Raw genomic sequence first — 6101 nt, 5'->3', positions numbered from 1 at the left:
GTGGTCCGAACAATTTTCCCACTTAGTGGTACCTAAAACAGGCTAAAAGGTGTAAGGTACGCCATACCGTAGAATTACGAAAGCAGTGGCCCCCGTTACTTTCGGATTTAGCAGGCCAAAGGGGCCGCTACTATCGAGTAGCCGTTACTTTCGGGTGGCTAAAAACCGTTTGTTTCCGTTTGTACTTGTTATTTACTCTCCACATGAACAAAGCAAGCTTTAACAAAAAATGGCCACAAATCTTCGTACTTTATAGCGAAAATAATTTTCGTATTATACTGCGAGCAAGAAAGAGGAGACATTTATCATGTTCCTTCACTTATGTAACGCTAAATACTTTAATCGCATCAATAAGTCGATCGAAATGGACACAATTTACTCCTAGGATGTTGGTATTTATAGTCAAAAAGGACTACTTGAAACGTTACATCAAATACAATACGGCATTTAATTGTTGTTGAGTTGTCATTTTCGTATAGCCGCTACTTTCGGGTGGGCCGTTTCTTTCGCGGAGGCCATTTATACTTTCGTAGTTCGATAAGAGGATAATTCGGAATTCTACGGTACCTATGACGGGTACCAAACCACGAATTTCAATCCCCGAAAGGTACAATCACTCCCGGGGGGAATATATTACATAACACTCAAATCAACTGTCTAAAAAGCTGGGTACGGCTTTCATTGTTTGAAGGGAAGTGCGGGGCTAATGAACAGCTAATTTAAATGCGAGGGGATTATGTGTTAATATACAAGGGGGATAAGTCACTTATCTCCCTTGCATATCAACACATAATACCCTCGTATTTAAATTAGCTTTTTATGAAGAACAAATTAACAAATGTTTATTTGGAAATATTTAATACGACGCTACAATTTCCAAAATTGAACGCTGCAAACCTGTACACGGTAAATACAGTGCATTTTGAGGGTATTCACTCTTATCTTTCTTCCTTACTTCATGTACACTTTGCTCAGCCAAAACGACAGTTCGAAATTGCACAGTGTATTTAAAATTTCACTGTTTGGAGCTACCACGAAAGTGTCGCTGTCATTTATTGGTCACGAGTTTCGCTCCGTAACCCAGTCATACCATACTCGTGTACTCCATGAAGTTGCCCTTTTTAGTGTTTTGTGGTATTCTTGCATCATTTCTCCTCTGAATTTCCTTGTAGTTTACAGTAGTGATCCCTCGGTCGGAATCTTCTTTATCTGTAAAAAGGTCGGTCAAAAGATCTTCGGTGCGTAAATTGAAATTGTCAAGTGCTTTCTTGTTGTTTGCACCAGCAAATAAAGATTCAAAGTTGTTTTCCGAAAGCTCAATTGAGGTGCTGCCACTGAAACGGCTTTGAGTAACAAACAGTTCTGACTCTGAATCAGTCAACATTGCTTGCCTGTTCCTAGCATTCACTACAAACAAGACGAACAACTAATTCGAAATGCGACTTTAAAAAACTAACATAATTAAAAAGCCGAAAAACCTGTGAATCCCACCAGTGGCCAGCATGGAGTTTTGAAAAACAAAAGAAAGATGGAAAATAGAGGCATTTTTCCTCAGTATATTTTTGCATCCCTTGAGAAATCCTTGCCAATGTAAAAATAAGCCGTTTATCGGCCTTCCAGCGCGTGGTTTCTGTGATTTATTCCCCTCGGGCAACGCACGAGGGGAATAAATCACATAACCCGTCGCTTCAGGCCGATAACTATAACTTAATATTCAGATCACTTCAGTTTTTGCTCTGCAATCCAACTCTAATGATTCTATCACGGCGATGGTATCACGGCGTTCAAACAAATTGTGCCGAAATGGTATCGTGTGAGAATGCTTCGCTTATTGGAGGACAACGTGGACAAGGTGTTGGAAATCCAGCGAATCCAGACTGTGGCAAAGCCAAGGGCTGCTGGGTTTGCTGACTCAACGCTTAAAACCGGAGGCGGAGCTTCTCGTAGGCAGAGCAGGTATCAAATTACTGACCTCCTGACCTTAAAAATACACGTCCAAATTTCGACCCATCAAGGATGATCCCACCCTCATGAGAGAGGGCAAATTACAACAACTTCTTCGCAAATTAAAGAAAAACGGTCACCTTGACAGTGATGTGTACAACAGCATTTATCCCAAAGGTTCACAACCCGCAAGAATTTATGGCTTACCAAAGATGCACAAGGAACGTGGACACAACTCCATCCCGCCATTCCGCCCCATAGTGTCATCCATTGAAACATACAACTACAACCTGGCCAAATATTTGTGCAAGTTGCTAACACCGTACATTCCAACTGAACATTGCGCCTCTGACACGTTTACCTTTGTCCAGGATATTCAAGGTTTAACTATGCATGGTAACTTTATGGTTTCTTTTGACGTTGTGAGTCTTTTTACAAACATACCTCTTGAAGAATGTATTGACTTAGCGGTCAAATACATTTCGGACGGCAACCCTGATCTTAAGTTAAGCAACACTGAACTTAAGAGCCTTTTTTCCGTAGCAACCGCTCACACCCATTTTTTTATTTAAGGGTTCCTTTTACGACCAGATAAATGGTGTAGCTATGGGCACCCCACTCGCCCCTGTTCTTTTTAATTTATTTATGGGTCATCATGAAAAATTATGGCTGGAACATTTCCAGGACTTCGAGATATTGTTTTACCGACGTTATGTTGATGATACCTTTTGCTCATTTCATTCGGAGAATCCAGCGTTACTATTATTCAACTATATTAACTCTAGGCAGCCGAACATCAGGTTCACTATGGAAAAGGAAATAGATCACAGGATACCTTTCTTAGATGTCTTAATCAACAGTGACACTCATTCTCCTGTCACTAGTGTTTACCGTAAGAAGACCTTCACGGGCCTTTTAACCAATTACTTGAGTTTTACATCGCATTCCTACAAACTGGGTCTCATTCGCTCCCTTGTGGACAGGGCCAATAAGATCAACAACACCTGGTTGGGCTTTCATGAGGACATTACGAAACTTACAAAAATCCTTCAGAAGAATCTTTTTCCAGTCCATCTAGTCCAAAACACTATTAATCGTTGCCTCACATTTACTCGTCATGGCGGTAATCCCCCGGTTTCCGTCTCTGACACTGTACGTACCCTTTACTTTAAGTTACCTTACATTGGTCCTTTTTCTATTATCACGCAGAAAAAGGTTCGCCATTTTGTCAAACGTTATTGTAACAACATTGATATTAAGTTAGTTTTCTCATCCTTTAAGATCGGTAACCTGTTCAGTGTGAAACATCCTGTCCCTCGTGGTCTCCGTGCGGGTGTGGTTTATAAGTTTTTGTGTGCGGGCTGTAATGCCTGCTATGTCGGCGAAACCACCCGGCATTTTTCCTAGCGCGTACGTGAGCACATTTTCAGTGACAGGACCTCTCACATTTTTAAACATTAACAAAGTTCTGAGCATTGCCGCACTTCGTGCTCTACTGACTGTTTCAGCATCCTAGATCACGCTCCTACCACCTCTCAACTTAAGATAAAAGAAGCCATTCACATTCAATGAGAAAAACCTACACTTAATCATCAAGTTTATCATGTTAATTTAAAACTTTCTCTGTAATATTCGGTACATTGTCATTTTTCCTTTGTGTTTATAGTTAATTAGCATTTTGGTTTGCACTATATATTCAACTCTGTGCTTTGTAATTTAGACTGAAGATGACAGAAGTTTCTGTCAAAACATGTTTTTAAATTTAAAAAGTGTTGTGTGGTTCCTTAATTAGGATAACGAAATGGAATTACCTTTAAAACGATTATAATTTGATTCCGGATTACTGTTTATTACATCCACACACATTTACGATTTTTAGTGAGTTATTTGGCAGTGTGCTTTTTTACTATGACTGTTTCCTGACGAATGGGGAGGTAAGTGGGGAGGCGGGGGTAAGAGCGAGCAGGGTAACGGGGTTGCGTCACCACTGTCATCCCTATTTTCCTTAATATTTCCTAAAATGCAACTCGCATCTGCTACAGTCGACCACAGTTCATTGTCAAGAATAGGGGAGGAGCGTAGGGGGAGCAATTTTTATCAGAAAGTGGGCCCTGGTTTCACAGCCTGGGCGGCACAACTACGCAACTTTGGCTGTAAAACCAGTTCTACATGGCGACTTAACTACATTGACTAAACGTTACCACGAAATTTCCCTTGGTATCTTCGAAATCGATAACGGTTATCTAATCAGGCTTATCTGGCCAAGATATTGAGAGGCTTATGGCATGAGATGGTGCTGCCAAAACCGATTCTGTGCTGTCCAGCCAAGTTGGGCAGCTCATCAGGCCAAGCAAATGAGCGGAGATTAGATCATCACGTTTGTGAAATCTAGACTTATCCGCAAGATGAACTCGATACAGTGTATTAGTCTTCGGCTTTCGTAAGTACTCTAAATAGTCGGATTGCATAGCAATCGAAACGAAAAGCACCATATATTCAGGAAATATGATCTTGTTAGATGGTGTTCTTACACGAAGGTATAACAAGATCTTGCTGTCTACGACTGAGTCCTTTTCAGAGAGACTATCTTCCCTAGGTAAAACCCTTTGTGTTCAATGAGCTAGTCAAATGCCACGCGGCAAACTTGAAAGACAAGTTCAATTTTTTGTTGATACAGTAACAAAATGAGTCTCAAAGTCTCATTTCTTAGTATGTTCCAAGTTACCATTCGTTTTCTCAAAGTACCTTTGACTTAGACAAAGTAAATTGCTAGTTTCTTTTATCTTCTGATAAAATTTTGAACAAAGCCAAATTTTTGTAAAGTTGAGATCACGAAGCATTTTTAAAATGCTCCGGGACTGCCTCAATAATGTAGTTCCTCCTTGAAGGAAAATGTGGAAAAATGCCCAACAAATACCCGAGCCAATGGAGCACTGATGGATCGAATTTGTTAATGCATTACCAAAATTTAGCACATCCTCTGAGAATTGCTGCGATGATTTTGTTTATTTTGCTGTCCCTTCAAGGGCAGGCTTTTAACAATAAAAAAAAAAACTTCTGCTAAAGCCAAAGAAACCATATTTTGTCTGCTCAAATGCCATTAATAAAGGATGAACTATCTTTTGTAGTATGAAAACTGTCATACAACAGAACAATAAATTGAAAATTGGGTCTTATCCAGATGAACTAGACGAGTTTTTTTAAAACAGCCACATTGTTTTTGACCCTTTTTGAGTACTCAAGCAGTTTAAGGCCTGGGTTTGAAGGGTGTTCAGAAATTATGAATGATCCCCTATATCTTCGGTTTCTCTGCCTAGAACAGGATGAAATTTTCCTGGAATATTAAACTTGACGTTTTCTTTTGCCTTAACGTATAATTTTGATCCTGTGACACATCACGTTACCAAAAAATGAAAATTACGTAAATCGGCGATATGGCGGCGAATTTTCTTTATATAGATAACTGAATTAGTGTTTCCGAAGCAGATTGTAAATATTTAACTTTCTACGTTTGGAATGACTGTCCTTAAGTTTTTAAATTGGAGAAATTAACAATCAAAGGTTGAATTGTGGACTATAAAATGACCTTTGTGCTGATAATTTTTTTCTGGAGAACAATGGACGATCATTCCAAACGTGAAGCGATGGAGATATTTAATCTTTATTAGAAATGCGTTTTTGTTTGATGTTTTCTCTTAAAACCGTCGCCTACCTGTCAAATCTTTGCTTTTTTCACAAAAACGATCACGTGACACGTCACGTGATCTATAGCACTACTTATTATGCTTAGAAATTTTCAGAATGATAAGATCTTTTTATCTTCCAAATTTCAGTTCAGTGCCATTGAATTTGTTAAAGTTATCTCGAATAAACCATTTTTCCTCTTAAAAACCCTTAACCCAGGCCTTAAACTGCTTGAGTAGATTTCTTAACATATTGCTCCATTTGTTTCAAAGTAAGATTGAACGAAAAAAGTCCTTGTTTCATTTTATTGAATATTTACAAGTGTTTCCACGTTACACACAAGGTGCGGAGGAGTCAAATTTGTTGTAAATGAGCGGCTAAATTGTCCCTCGCAAACCGATTTTGCTGATTTAAATACAAGAACGTGATCCAACAAAGCGTCATGGGCTGTTGAAAGATTAACCCCACGATGC

The 6101-nt window shown here is 39.2% G+C and overlaps 1 protein-coding gene and 1 pseudogene across 1 annotated transcript in view; one reads left to right on the top strand and one right to left on the bottom strand.

Annotated features, from left to right (window-relative positions):
• LOC146454408 (uncharacterized) overlaps positions 1-6101 on the bottom strand; it is a 204412-nt gene that overhangs the window by 142747 nt on the left and 55564 nt on the right. The gene's annotated exons all lie outside the window — the stretch shown is intronic.
• LOC146454410 (uncharacterized) lies at positions 1804-3695 on the top strand (annotated as a pseudogene).

The sequence above is a fragment of the Pavona decussata genome, unplaced genomic scaffold, assembly GCF_977016875.1.
Source record: "Pavona decussata unplaced genomic scaffold, jaPavDecu1.1 SCAFFOLD_302, whole genome shotgun sequence".
NCBI lineage: Eukaryota > Metazoa > Cnidaria > Anthozoa > Scleractinia > Agariciidae > Pavona > Pavona decussata.
This window is presented reverse-complemented; position numbering and strand designations above follow the sequence as displayed.